Raw genomic sequence first — 16,626 nt, 5'->3', positions numbered from 1 at the left:
GCGGCCATTAACGTATATATAGTCTACAAAAACGAGTGTACAATCATTTAATAATTAAGTCAATGATTAGCCATTATGTTTCATTTTAAAGGTCTTCTGGCATATATTATTCTGTTTACTAGGGGAGACATCAGGTTCATCATCACCTGCAGATAACCTCAGTATATGTCTTTAGTGTGACCAAAAGTCTTGGTGGTTTTTGTCCCTCTTTTTTTTTTTAGTCATCTCTTTTCGTACCCAAAGCTTTTAGCTTAACTAAAAAAGAGACAATTCAAAGCTGTAAACAAACAAAGGCATGTTTTCTCTTTTCTTCCTGTGTGCATAACCTATGTTGCCGTAGCAACGGGTACATTCTGTCAAATTTAATCACATGAAGTACAAAGGTTCAAAAAGGAGGCTAAAGCCATATGCAACCGCAGTGATCAAAGCACAGCTGCAAGACAAGCTTAAGTTTGAAATTAAAATATCGAGGTAACTGGGGTTGGATCTTTACACTCAGCGCCTTGTGTAAACTGAAAGAGATTATTATACATTTATGAATATGTTTATCCAAATTAAACTGCACTTCTTTGTCATTAGTTTGCTCCACACCCTGTTATTGAAGACTCCAACAATCTCCCTTGTTTGCATGTTACTGGTCAGACACACATGCTGCCATGTCAGCAGTTACTGAGAACTAGCAGTTGCACCATTGTTACACCTCTGAAACAGCTCAACAAGTCACCCTTATTTCCCTCTCTGATCACGGATCCAGGATCACAAATATTAATACATTTGTTTCATAAAACCAAAACATGCTTTCTAGAGTAGTTCCACGTGGTCATCTGGTAAACTGCAACACAAAGAACTTAGAGAAAAAGATTCTATAATTTTATATATTGAAAATCCTGTAAATTAAATACACTCATAAAAGCAGCTTATACCATAATAATTTTTACCCATTAAACTTTGGCTCCTTATTACATTTATTTTTCTCCATTATCACAGGATGATAGAATTTCAGGTTTTAAAAGTGAACTGTACGTATCCCAGTAGCTTTAACGCTGAGTAAGCATGAATTTTTCTCCTTGTTACAAACAAAGTCTGGATGCTAGTAGTTTTCTGGCCAGAAATCTACAGCTTTTATCGGCAAGGACAACCGTTGCGTGAGGCCATGCTCCACTGCCCTGTGCCTAAACATTTAAGGCTGCTTTCGTACATCAACATGTGGGATCTTGATGAGACTTCTGCTACTATCAACATTTTAATCATACTGTATTTGAAGTTTCTGTTTTTCAGGTTTTACACTCCTACATACTTTAGTCTCATCATCAACAACATCAGCTCCAGCTTATAGAAAGGAAAACCTTTGATTTTGACATTTGTTATGTTCCATAAATCTGAATTCTTACATACCCTGCAAATAATTGTGTCATCTAATGTGTACGAACTAAAAGTTCCTAAGACTTTGCGTGTAATAACCAGAAAAAATGACTATTTACAGCAACCTGTTAAAAGAAAAAGCTGTAGCAGGGCTTAGCCTGCTCCAACTGTCAACTTGTTTTGCCTGCCTTCAGGCCTTCAGGCCTCATTCGTGCATGCAGGGGAAAGAAATCTGTGTGATGGGATCCCCTTCAGGTGAAGTATGCTTAGATAATATCTCCGTTACTACGTCTACAGGACCTGTTTGGGTTATTTTCAAATGAGAGAAAAGAAGACAGGGGAAAAAAAGACTCACAGCATAGACAACAAAGGGCCCTGCGTGCAAATGGGAGGAGTGCTTGTAAAACGTTGGCTTTGCACGAAACCAATGCAGGTTTACCAGCACACACCTTATTTACACCTACACAGATAGGAGTCAGTCCAAGGGCAAATGCCATCTTGTCAAAAAGATTTAATGTAATGTGTATTTAGGGTAATCATAATCTTTATCATCTCATTTATTTTTAGTGTTTGGTTGCTGTACTATGTATTTGTTGCTTTAGTTACCAGGGTTGTCTTTCTTAATTGAATTGCCCCATTTCTATAAACCTTAAAAACATTTACTATCATGCATTAAGCTACAGACCAGTAACCCCACTCCATTATGTGTTTGTGATTGTTTACAATAGCAGGTCTTTGTCTGTAATCACAGCATGACTATGTAATCCTTGTTCACCAATGACAAAACTACATTTTGGATGCAAATGAATGAGACTATTTAGATATTTTGTGCTTAAAGCGAAATAAAAGCAACGTCTGTTTCTCGTGTGGTCTCTGTTAGATTCCATAAACAGATCTCCCAGGTGGTCTAAGTGTGTGTGTGTGTGTGTGTGTGTGTGTCTGTTTCTTAGCAAGTAGTGGTTTTAGCATGTGCATGTGTGTGTGTATAAGAGGGAAGGAAGAGAGAACGCCAGCTCTCGCGTGGAGGACAGCCAAGCTCTTATAGATGGCGGCACGCTCAGCAGAGCCAAATGCAATTTGACAGCTGAGTTTGATGATATTTATTTCCAAGCCACACACTTTCAGACCTGTTCTGGATCTGTTCTCCCTGCTGGACCTCAGCTCAACACAATGCCTCAAGCCTGGTGAGAGTTTACTCATAATGTCTGTGAATGGGAATGTTTAGAGCATGTTTGATGAGTGTGTATGAAGTAGCGTGTGGCTGGCATTGCCATCGGTATTTGTTCCGACTCCTCGTACTGTCTCTGTGATTGCACACATGTTGACAGCAGTAATTCATTTTTAAGACAGTTTGGATACACACAAACTCTTCTGAAGGTTAATTAGCCTGGCTACCTGCTATTCCAAGAAGTTTAACAATCTCAGCTGCAGTCCATACATTTCTGTTCCTTCAGCCCAACCGAACTGCATCAGGTCAACTCAAGCCCCGTCCCAGTCTCACAGACTGAAGCCGCGACACCACCCACCATTTCCTTGCTAGAGGCGTGGCTCTAGGGATGCCTCTGTCCGTCAGATGGGGCACCACTTTGGTTCAGATTAAGATATCTAAATAATTGTTGGGAAAACATAACAATTTTGTAAATCTTAGTATGCTAACATGCTAAACTAACGGGGTGAACATAGCAATCATTATACCTGTTAAACATCAGCATATTAGCATTGTCATTGTTAGCATATTAATATTAGCATTTAGCTACAAACACCTGTGTCTAAGTAGAGGCTTACATAGCTGCTTTGTTTCAAAATGAGCAACTTATTTTAGGTTTTTCTATCGAGGTAATATTTCTTGAAATTCCAAATCGGAAAATCATCCTCCTGGAAAAGTGATTGTCAGTGGAATTTACCACACATAAACCCTTTATTGGTTTTTATTTTTATATGAGCCAATTGAAAGTGACCCAGTTGTTTAGTAATAACCTCAGGGATACAGTAATGTAATCATTAAAACAATTCCCTGTGTTATAACAATAGAATTTTCACTGTGGGAAAAAAAAATTTGAACTATTTTAAGGGTTAACATGCATTTCTGTTGAGATTTGAATTGTGTTAAGTATCGCTGGTGGACTTTCCAAAGATGACCTACATCTGTCGCTGTAAACTGGCACATTGTGTACAACACCTCATGGTCTTACACCATTTTATGACCTTGATTTGTAAGCACAAAGCTTAAATATACACACTGAGTTTACTATCAGTGGAACAAAAGCTATCATAGTTTATGTCATTGCATATAAAACAATAAAAATATGGGTGTGTAGGTGTTTTAAGCAATATTATGTTGATATTAAAGGACATTTTAGGGTTTCCCAAGGTTGAGTTTTATTTTCAGAAGGGCTGTGGTTTCTAGCAGTGGTTATAACCTTAATAGTTTGTGAAATCTACAAGTGGTCATGTCGGAAACATGTGATGCAATGTGGTTTATATTTTAACACCCCAAACTGTCACCATGTTACTTTCAGACATTTTCAATGATTTTGTATGGCACATGGAAGATTGTTTTACTGCACAAAACTGGAATAAGGTATAGCTGTATCCCCAATGGACGTAGACAATGCTTGATAGCAGCCTTATTGTCTCAGTAGTCATGCAGTCTTGGGATGTTTAAGTGTTTAGGAAAAAAAATTTCATTTTAAGAAATGCAAGTACAAGTTTGTCAGAGACGTTGTCTGACCACGTTGGAAATCAATAGTGTTAAGTTGTTCCGAATGGCCACTCTCAAAGGCAGAGTGCAATATAAGACATCATAGAGAGTTGGTCGATGTGATCATCTTTGAATATAGGGACATTTTCAGACAGTATCTCCTGGAAAGCTTTGGTAGTGTGGAACTGTGTACAAATGAAAAGTGACAGAAATAAAATTGCTAGAGAGACAAACCCTGGCTCTCCTCTCACCTCTGAACACCTGGCCACATTAAGTGGGTGTGATTGTTGGACTGTTTGTTTCAAAAATTATAGAAATTGTTGGACACAGATCCCTCTAATCCGATGTAGAAAACTGCCAGGAAATGGGGCTTCTGAAGCTATTTACCCTTTGACAAACAGTTCTGATGAAGCATGGCAGCTCTCCCTGTAAAAGCACCTCTTAATTGTTTGCGTGAAGTTTACTAAAGAATCAATATGAGGTATATTTACTTAAAAGAGAGTTACCATTCACAAATAGTACTTGGGGAAAGGAGGGAAGTGATCATGCTGCTTTTTTCCCTTATGTGACACCAAAGCAAACTTTTTAACATTGTTTAGCCTCAAAGATTTATTATATTATTTACAAGCTTTTAAAAACAACTGTCAGTGGTTTGTCAGGGAAAGAACCTTCCACACCTTCATTCATGTTTGGCTGTCAGGGCGGAAGATGTCATTGTAGATGTCATTTAAAAGAATGTCACTAGTCCACATGTCTCACCTATTTTCAGCATGAATGTGTATAATAGGATCTGACAGACAGAAAGAAGTCACATATTAAGCAATGTATTTCATAATTTACCTAACAAAGTTGGTAGTTGTTCATTCTAAAAAACAAATGTGGCACGTAAAAGGTAAATCTGAATCACAATAACAAGTCTAAAGAACTGAGGAACAACCTACTTTTTTAGGGCAGGACACAATTCACGTTTAAAAAACACGTCTCTGCTTACCAAGGAATTTGTGAACATTTTCCCTCTTCAGCAGTGCAAGTATGTGTTTCGGTGTGTGGTATGTAATGTGGAGAATGTAAACTGTGCTTGAAATGTGATCTCCTCTCTTGTAATATTCCCAGGTTTAGAGAGAGATTAAAGCTGAATTCACCATGTTTGGAGTTATCAGCAGTGATTAAAAGCAGCAGTGATTGCTAATTAAAAATCTCCTCATTTTTATATGAGTTATACCTGAGGCCATGGCGACGGCTCATTTTTTGGCGAGGGGGGGTTGACTAGTGGTTGCATAAGGTCAAGCTGTTAATTGGGCCGTCTGGTCAGCATGACTGTCAAGAAAATGTTTCAAGGACAAACTTACACAACCATCCAATCAGCCCTTATGCCAGGAAAGGTGCGTGAGAGACGCTGCTCCACCCCATTTCATGAATCATACCTCATCTATCCGATCAGTAACATCAGATAAAGAAACAAATCGGTTGTCTATATAAACATTCCTGATTATGACTGGTGAACATGAGTGACTGAGAATGAGCCAAGCCTATGCATAATTCATGTGGGTAAGGCTCAGACCAGATGACAGAATTGCACCCAGAATCTGGTGAGCAGCTAACCAAACAGTGTAAATACAAATGTCAAGTCTCTTGTGACCTTGTCAGATCTCCTTGGTACTGCAGTGCAAATGGAGAATTAAGGTTACACAAGGCCTGCACTGGTCCCATATTAAGAGTGTTTAATTAGCATAAGGTTCTGAAAAGTTATAATGTGGCATTCACTCACCCCTTAGAGAGGATTTATTGTTAGCTGCAGTGAAACACTTGTCAAAGCCCCTTTAAAGGCAAAAAGGAAGCAAGTTAATTCCAATGGAATCGCCACAATCAGTGGATTCACTTGTGGAGTGAAAGAAATCTTTTCTGTCAATTTTAACTTTGGTGAACTTTGACATCCACATTTAGCATCATATTTGCTAATGGTGTGCTGAACTGTGTGGGAAATGAGAGCCAAAGAGTCCTGGACCATCAGAACAATGGGCAGTGCTCCACCAAAGAGGAGTGGTTGACAGACAATTATGATGCAGGTACAAATAACTATTAACAGTTTGTAAGCTGGCTAGCTTGGAAACCTATTGTGACTGACTAGCGCTATGAGTTATCACCCAAGATTCTAACACCTGGGTTGCCTTGAAAGTGCATATATATATAGTATGCTGGCTGAACTAAAAAAACATTCTCAAACATACACAATGACATGGCAGACTAAACTCTTCTTCTCTGTAATGATAAAGTCTAGGAATATAGTCTAGGGCAAGTAAATCTGTTTTATAGACACAACCAGCAGAAGCAGAGAAACACTGTTGTTTGGTAAACTGTATTTTATAGACCAAACTTATTTTTAGTGTGTAGTCTTCAGTGAGAATCTCACAGCCTACTGCGATGAGTCACCCACCGTTGCTGCTAAACAGGGAAGTTCAAGTTCAAGACACTCTGCAAGAGACTGGGTATACCTTTGTCAGGAAACTGGCAGTGGGACAAATTGTGAAAGGATGTTTTCTTTACTACACCCAGTGTTTGTCAGGTCTGAGGAGGGAAGGTGGGTTAAGATGAGGTCGAAGGAGAACTTGTAACTATTTAAGTCTCTTTGAAGGACAGGGACATCCATCCTTTGGGGGTCTGAGGTCTGCCTCTTACCTTTGACCCAGACTGTGACTCGAAAGAAGAAGATCATCCAAACAGGCCAGTGGGAGAAGAGATGAAAATTCCACTTTTGTGACTGTGTTATTTAATTGTAATATTTTTAAATCTTGATCCAGATTTTGTAAATATTTGTATAAATGAGTAAAATTACAATTCTATAAATGGTCCTTTTTGTTACTACCTGTCCTTAGCACTGACAAACACATTTGTCAGTACACCTTTGACTTACTTCAATGAACAACTAAGTAAAGCTGTTCCTCGAAATGATACAGTGCTTTGGTACCTAATGATGATCTGGGATCTCCATCAAGAAGCGTGAACTTAACCATAAACACAATGGAGGGCCAGAGTCAAAGAGTCAGGCACGATGAAAGCATTTCCCGTCCATTGACCTCTTGTCATTCCAAGCCTGCCGTGTTAGGGAGCAAGATCAAAACAAAGCCTTTGTAATCTGATCCTCATTCAGCATCAAACAACCACTACTAACAAAACAACAAACGATGAGGTAAAAGGGCACAAAAATAGTCGGGGAAAGGGCCACAACAATGCCATTGTAAGTGCAGAAAGAGGCATGGGAGACTGGCATTTTGTCCGCTCTCTAAGTTGGACACACCTTCCTATATTTTTAATTAATTCATACTTAAAGATAAAGTTTGTAAATAGGTCAACACAAAACTAACACGGCAAGTAATGATAATGCAGGAAGGCTTTTGTTTTTGAGAAGAAATAGCAATAAAGGGATCAAATATCTTCAACAGCACAAACATGTTGATCTCTCAGACACTTAAGAGAGCCAACAATTAACACAGTCTATCAAGTTTCAAGAGAGCTAGAAAGTAAGACTGTTGGAATTGCTGAAATTCCTCACAGCACAGGTGCAAATAACTAAAGTTACATTGAGTGAAAACCCTCAGGCTCTAAAGGGATTCTGCCTTTACAGCATTGTGCAAAAAAATCTAAAAGTTAATGTAAGTAGTATTATATCAGGTATGTTTGTTGATTTATAGTCAGTGTACACATGGCAAATGTAATGAGTAAAGGAGATGAGATTTTCTCCCGATGAATGATTACAATGGGAAAAAACAGAAAGCGCTCATTGAGTGTAGGAGGTTGTGATGTCCATTCAGTACGCCATAAACAGAGTATGACTCATAGTGACACATAAGGTCGACTTTAGAAAAACATTTTCGTAAATCCTCAGTGGCTTCCCTTAGTAAGCAAGCCATTCAGATATAATGTAATGGGGAAGGGTGTTGTTTTGCTAGAAGAGAAGAACAGAACATGCACTGTGTTGAATAGAAGGTATTTTTAGCATGCTATCACATAACAACAGCCAGCATATTGTTACTTCTGTTGTGGCACCTTAATCATCACTATCTGTATCCTCACGCAATACAACACAGTGCCAGATATATCTCTAGAAACATAAGCATCAAATGTCTTGACAGATTACCTTTTTGTACACAACACCACACACTAGGGAGGTGCCATCTTCATATGATACAATAGTTGCCTTAAAATAAACACTTTAGTTAAAGTCCACCCATCACTTTCACAGGGAGCATGTTAGGTTGATATCCAGTATGAACAGAAATTACAGAAAGCCAAAACAGTATTAATGTTCAAATGGTAATGGCAATTTTCATCCCCAACAGAGGAGATACAGTTCTTACTTCTTTTTTAAGAAAGGTATTTTAAAAGGTGTTTAGGCCATTTGTCAGCTCAACACTTTCTAATTCCAGACAAATACCAACGCTGCTCAGTGTCATATAAGCACAAGTTACCCTTTAGTGTCTGTACGAGATGCCTTTTTAAACGTGGTTAACATTGTGAAATGGTTGCAGGTTGGTTAGGTTTAGGAAAAGATCATGATTTGGGTTGGAATAAGTACATTACATGATGGAAGTCATGTGATCTGCAAGTCACGTTGCCATTACTGCGATTCACACAGTACATATACCACAGTCCTGTGTTCCCATCCACCTCAACCTCACACAGGCCTTGTTGCTCTTTACACTACATCACCTGATGCTGATGGGTTACATTATATTAAACCCCAGTACATCTCATACAGACACTTAAGGTTCATGCTTACTTATTACTTTTCAAGTAATGGAAAGTACACAAGTTAGAGGTGGTTAATGGGGACACAAACACACAAAGGCAAACTGATTCAAACTCCTCACCACACGGTTGGTAGCTTGCTAACTTACAGTATAGCTGCATGAGGCAAGACTACTCTTTGCAGTCTGATTGTGTGTCCATTGAAATCTGGGAATGTGTCACCATCACTAAAAAAAAGTCCAACAGAGAGAGAAAGACAAGCAGTCAGAGGATGAGACAGTTTTTAAACAAACCTCCAAGTTAGCCAGAAGAAAATAAAAGAAATTAAGGCAAACAGCAGTAATTGTAGTAATGGCATCAAGCTTCCAGATCTCAGCAAATACTTTAATGTGTACAGTGTAACTGATAGAAATGATGGCCAAAACTATGAAAATTAGACAGAAGTTGTTATAAACCGGGATTGTCCTGAACCACAGAAACGTTGTGGTTCAGTGCTAAAGTAAAAATTTGCACAAGGTGATGCTATACTTTGAATAGTACGCAGAAGCAGGCAGGATTGTTTTCTTCACATAAATATGATGCTTGTAATTGTACAGCATTGCTGTCTATGTAATAACCGCTCTTTGGGAACTTTAATCATTGCTGTGCATGAGCACTGAAGGATGTTTTATTACTGTTTTTGAGAAAGGTTGAATACATACACAGTTAAACACATGCTGCTAAGCAACCGCTCTTAGTTGAACTGAAAAGACATTAAGTTAACTGTAGCTACGAACACCTTCTCATTATGATTTTGGCAAAGGTTGACACTTTTAAACGCACCCTTGCAGCATGCAAAGCTATATTTGGTGTGTCATTGTTACTAATTTTATCTTTATGTTACAAAAGTGGAAAATAATTCTTTAAATGTCTCACATGAAGTTTGCATGACAGTTAAGAAAATTAAACTTGTCTGGCATCTGAACACAGATGGCTGACAGATGCGTTCAGTGATGACAGTGAAATAGTTCTACTGTAAAAGCAGCATTAGTTGAATGAAAGCTGTCAGTTGGGGTGAGGCTCATATCTAAACAATCTAAGGAGAAGCAGTGAGGCACAAATCTACACACAGCACTGAAATTCCTCAGTGTTATTCTTTAGGGGATTTTAAAGCTTACTTAATAAGCTAACTGATGAGTAAGACACAAAGTAATGCCAGTGCCTATAGTAAACAGTAATGACTAATGTCTCTATGGAAGGGAATTCTGCACTTCGGGATCGGTGTTGACATGGGTGACTCCTGTCTGGCACGCGATGTGGGCTCAAGGACATAAACAAACCTGTGTCTGGCTTCGCCCAAGGCTCACATGCTTAGCTTTTCTGATGCAGGCATGTCCCACCAGGTCCAGATATAGACTGGTTCAATGTGTGATCCATCTCAGACCACAATGACCCTGTCCTGTTAGACAGCCCAAATATAAATATGAAAGATACTCTTACAGATGCTAAAAGCATCAGGATGGCTCACCCTTCCACATTTGCAAGTATATTATTGGGCAGCAAACATACACAGCATCCCTCACTGGCCCCATTGTCATTATGGTCTTAGGGATTGGGTCCCTACCTGGTAGCAGATCGAGGAGGCTTTGAGCCGACCAATGTTCCTTACGGCCCTGGTCTGTGCCCCACTATCTGTGTCTCCTAATCTAAACCATAGTCCAATAGTCGGTCTAACACTGTGAATGTGGAAACAGTTTAAACTTCATTACAGACATTTCAGTCAATTCCATTACTCTTTCCTTGTAATAACCCAGTTTTCCATCAGTCTCTGGATGGCAATACCTTTGGGATGTGACAAAAGACAAAAACTCACCTTTTCAGATTCAGATTCGGGATTTATTCATCAAATATACAGGAAAAAGGTCTGGCTGCCCAAAGTCAAACCTGAGACCAACCTGCATCTGTCACTGTGTAAATATTCCTCTTTCTAACTCCCAGACAGATGCTCTGGTCTTCTCCACTCTAATCACCAAACAGTTGATCCTCATACGCCAGAAGTCTACTCAACCAGTTCTTATATACACTGGATGAGAGATTTAATGAGCTGCTTGCATCTTGAAAAGATTAGATATACACGACAAGGCAAGGCAGAGAAATTTTAATTTTATCTGGGCTCCAGATTCTGGGATCTCTCATCGTCAGCGAGTTCTCTCCTCTAACTCCTTACTATCCCCATGAACCTAAACCATCTTCTTACCAGCATCCAACATTAATACTGAATACTGATACAATTATGTAAATTAAATTTATTTAAAATCAAATCCTTGCACTACAGGAGGATATATTTTCTATTGTGCATCAAGAGGGTCAAGACACCGGATGAACATCTCAAGACAATAGGCCGTCTATCAGTGGATCACACTCATATGAGTGCTTTCTCAGAACACAATAGATAAGATGACAAGTTTATGATGTATGATATAGACTATGTTTGTTTTTTCCTCTCCTTCTTCCTTTCCCTCTCTCTTTATGATAATGTCAGGCTGCCTTTGTAATCTTTTCAAATGACTTGATATATGGGCCGTGCCTTAGTTAAACTTTAAGCATATTTATTTGATACTATCAAGTAATCAGGGAGTCATTTTACTCCCTGGAACAATAAATGGTGAAACAGTATCTCCTTTATAGCCCATATGACGGAATGTCCTGGTTAGACTTTTGTCATCATGTAAATGTTACCTATTCCCTTAAAGACCGGAGATGACCCCGTATCAGCAAAGAGAATGTGTACTTCAAGATTAGACAGCACATAAAACATGTATTTGAGGAACGCCTTGCTTTGTTTATCGAGTTGTGGCTGTAAATGTCCTTCTGTATGTCTATCATATCCAAAGATACTATATTCAAAGTTCAGCTGCAGTAAGCTACTGCTACCCGTTTTATGTAGGTTACCTGTGAATCCATGTATCATGCTATACATGTGATTCTTGACCTTATTTATCAGCAAATGCAATAAGCTACAGCTTATCAGTGTCAATACCTCACTAACTCTGTGGCTGTGTACTGTGGCTAATGCCCATTTCCAACATCTTTATTCTGTATTAGATTAGCTACCGTAGTATTGTTGACATTTTTACAACACTAGGAAGACTTGTTTTAGTGCTGTATTGTGGCCAACTGATAAAAATATAATCTGCTCCGGATGCACCACAGACTAATTCAAATTGTACTTTTATCTGCTGTAATTTCTGTTTTACAATTCCAAAGAACTTTTGGGTGAGGGGCTTCTTGTTAACTGTTTTCACAGCTGAGAGCAGCAGAGAGGCCTTTCCACACCTCTTGACAGCTGTGTTCTGCTCAGTCACGCTACAGAGGCCCAGCAGTGGTCTCCACCTCTGACTACAGGGCCCTCTACAGTTGGAGAAACACATAGTTGCTTACTCTTAAACGACAAATTCACCACCTGAAAATTCTCACAGATATGAAAGTAAAATTATTTAGGGGCATGTTAATAAACTAAACTAAACTAATATTGTGATCACAAGCAAACATTAATTAATGATCTCCACATTAGGATGGCATCTTAATGGGCAGCACTCTAAATTGTTGACATTATAACGATATTAAGGCATTCAGTGCAAAAGTGACGTTCCTACTTTCTACACAATGCATTTGATAATGTAACTTATACAAACTACACTTCCTGGTTTAACCCAAGGCTGCTTTACTAACAGTCAGCGATTAACCATTATTTTGAGCGAGCTGTTGTTTATTCAACCAACTTAGAGAGAGCAGTCAGAGACAGCATGGAGAAAGAGAGAGTGAAAAGACTGAATTTTGCATGAAGACTGCAAATCTGCTTATAAAAAAGTAAATCATATTAACTTATATAAAAAAACAAATTACTATCCTTATTAACCTGATTGCCATCTTGGCTCACAGCACAACACCACTCACAATCTAAAAAAATATCATATGTACCCTTTAAGAGAGAAATATTTGGACTGGAAGAAAGAATGAGTGAACCTCATATAACTTCTTAATATTGTTTTGTTTCAAAAAGATAAGAACTCCCCCAAAGACATTTGGCTACACAGCCTCTGTGAGTTCTGCTATCACAACTAACTAACTAACTATCGATGTGGAGAAATGCCTGTAATAATCATCAGAAACCCATGAACCTAAAGACTCAGTCAGCTGTTGAACAGTAGATTGGGTGAACAATCACATAATTTAACCTGACATATTGAATTCAACAGATGAAGAAGAAGGGGAGGAAGGGATGTTACAGGATCCAACTACTCTTAACACTGAACAACTGTTGTATTTGTGTTGGACTGAAATTAAATGTCATTACTGTTAGTTAGGATGAGGTTGTGGGTTATTTACACATTTACAGCATGTAATGTAATATTCTCTTAGTTGACAAATGAACAATTAATGAGCAATTGGTGGTGTATTTACTTACAAGGGTGCAGCTTTCACATGCATTATAAAGCTTTTATTTTTAGTTAAATGCAGTATTAATTATTCAGGAACATAATGTTACATAATGATGTAACATTAGGTGAAAACATACAGCAGTCAAGTTAAATCTATTTTATTTATGTAGCCAAATATCACAAATCTGCCTCAAGGGGCTTTACAATCTGTATAGCATACAACACCATCTGTTCTTAGACCCTCAGTTTGGAAGACTCACAAAAAAAAAAAAACATTAAAAACAGTAGCAATTCATAATATTAGAATATGTCTCTACGTAGGTCTAGTTATGTTTGCACTGCAATCGTTTTGTTATGGTCAGTGAGTCACTTACAGGAATAGCTCAATACGTTTAAAGATATACTTCCTCATGACACAGTGTTTACAGTAAGTTGAAATTACTCTTGAACTGTATAATTTGGCCATATTTCAAGGTATTTATCTTTCTAAACTCAAGTTTGTGTAATTAATTGTGAGCAGAGTCTGCCTGAGGGGTCATAAAAAACCAAACACATAGTTATGACTTTATTTGACCAGGTTTTCAAATAAGTCTCTGAGATTTCTGTCTCATGGAGGTAAATGAAATATTGTACAGCTCACAATATTGAAAATATTTATACATTCAACAGCAGCATATTTTTCCCAAAAAATACTTCGGACGCGTTGCTCTGACTAATACATAGTTCATGCTGCGTTGGGGCAGCTACTAATAAATAAAATCAAAGAAGTGTGTAGTATCTTCAAATTTTGGTAATGTCTCTGCGTACTTTTTCTTATTTTTTACTTAATGAGCGGTGGTGGCTCAAACAAAGCCTTGACAAATGTTTTATTGCTCCTGAAATGTATCCTGTGTAAAGGATTTGAATAATGACTTAGTGTTGGAGAACACACTTGTAAAATAGAAAAACATTGCAAATGAGGTCGCAAGGTCATGTCTGAGTGTACAGTCTATGCAAATGAGCTGTGAATGCCTGAGGAAGGAATGGATATGTGGCACTGTCGTAATGAGAAGATAAGCTTTGTTTGTGCCAGAACAAGGCAGATACACAGTGGGAGGATCAAAGCTCTGGTCCTGTCCAAACTGAAAGCCATAGTACACACACACACGCACACACACACACACACAGTGGTGAACATGTAAAGTGTACAGAGGGCAGCACATTCAAATCAGTGAATGACTTTAATGTGTTCTTTTAGATCCATTACAGAACAAGTTTTTATGAACAATGTTTTGCTATTCTGAAATCCACTCTACTTAGCAATAAAACAGGAAACCTCCTTCCCTGTATTCCAGTAATAGTAAAGTCCTGCACCCCTTCAGTGAACTATTGATATAAGTGTACAGTAAGCCAAATGTCATTTCAAAATGAGGTGTGTTCAACCATGCCCCCTGCTGGGCAGAGGAGATGGGATGGTTCCGTGTTTCTGAGTTGGACAAAGCCGGTGACTTGCTGAATTTATGTAAAGTGACCTTAAAATGAAGAAAAAAAACGCATTCATTGTTTATGTTTATAATAGTATGCCATGGTTTAATATTGTGTAAATGACAGCTGGATAACAAAGAGTGGATAAGGAGGTTTACACAAATATTTCTTCTTTGTGGATTAGTTCAGTGTTTCTCTAGTAATAAACAAAGTACAGAATCTAGTGAAAATGACTTTTCTTTAAAAAACAAAACAGTATTTTTGTCTACTAACGTACAGCTCATGTATTGGTGAGAAGTTCTGAAATAAAAGGTTTGATATATAAATTGTATTCAGTGGCTGTATTCAACTCTAGAAGATGTACAATAAGCAAACATTAGAAATTGAATGTAATGTAAATAAAGGTTTACATACAGTGTATTACAAAATATAGTGTACGAATCAAATTTATTTTTCAAGCAGCAGTGATCAAAGTCACGTAATTTAATCAGAGGTAAAAAAAAAAAAAAAAGGCAGCATAATCTTTAATAGATTCTGTCACGCAGATAAATATATTCGGAAAGTATTTGGAGATGAGAATAGTTAATGGTAATGTATGCAGAAGCTGGCATTTCAAATTTAATAAATGTTCTACCTTTTAAAATTCAACTTGCATTTTGGCCCATGGGAAAGCACTTTTTTGTCAGTAAAAATAAGACAAAACATGTATTGTATTATAAAAAAAAAATAAAAAAAAACAATAACACATCAAAAGTGTTTAAATAATTAGTTTTAGTAAATAGTAATAAACTGTTTTAATTTCTTTGAAATAGCTCTTCTGTAATTTTTTTAGATGAATGGGGGAAATTTACAATCCATCTCCCAAAATAACATAACAAAGATTCGACTGTTTACATACTCTTTGTGATTAGACCTGAAGAAAAAAATAATTAAAGCAGCATTTTCAGTAACATGGCCAGCTACAGGCTTACATTTTGATTCTTTTCTATTTTAAAACCATATAGATTTTATTATTTGCTGAGGCAAAATGTGCATAACATTTAGTTTTACATATTTATACAAAAATCTTGGTTGTATTATATGACACTAAATTATTGCCTTCTATGGTCATAACACAAGTAGACCTCATATTTTCAAAATCCCAAAGATTCTGCTTTGACAACCGTTTTCCAGACAACTTAGTTGTAGTAGCAAAGCACCCTCATATGAGACAAAGTCACAACTTAGACTGGATTGACTCAAACAACATTAAAACCGTAGCCTAGCACACAAGAGCTCCATTCATATTCTATTGACAGACCAGCTTGTCGCTAATCTTTATTATCACACAGCAAATGAATATTCTCTAGGCAAATACACTGTGATGTTGTTCCCACTGATGTTCAGCAGGCCATTTAATCCAGCACCGGGGTGTTTCCTTGCTGTACCAGTCTGTAGCGTGTTGTTCTAACCGAGGTTGTTAAAACCACCATACTGCTGTTAAAAATACATTCCCCAGAGGGCTTGCAGAGGTCTTAACATTTAAGCAGGACAGAAAGCTTTAAGTCTCATTTAATGGAAGGTCAATATTAGTGCAAAGTTCGCAGTGAGTCCTTTTCATTTTTACACCTCGAAGAATGTAATTGCAGTGGTGCACTTAAGAATTAATGCTGCCTTATTGTGTTTTCTCATATTCTGAATCCCGTCTGGCAGTCTGAATCCTGAACTGTGGAGCATAACGTAATAAGTGAGAGGCCTGGTGGACTGTATAACTCTGGGCATTGACTGTTCCATGACTCATAAAGCTCTGACTTGTGGTTTACTTTGTGTATTCAGAGATGATACACAGTTTTCTGAATCTTAATCATTACCATGGCTAACTTCTAATGTGAACATCATCTTCAATTTGAGCTTTTGAATCTGAACAACTTTATGTGATCGCCTGAATTTCAC

Source organism: Dicentrarchus labrax, unplaced genomic scaffold (assembly GCF_905237075.1).
Source record: "Dicentrarchus labrax unplaced genomic scaffold, dlabrax2021, whole genome shotgun sequence".
NCBI classification, from domain to species: domain Eukaryota; kingdom Metazoa; phylum Chordata; class Actinopteri; family Moronidae; genus Dicentrarchus; species Dicentrarchus labrax.
Note: the sequence above shows the minus strand (reverse complement) of the source record.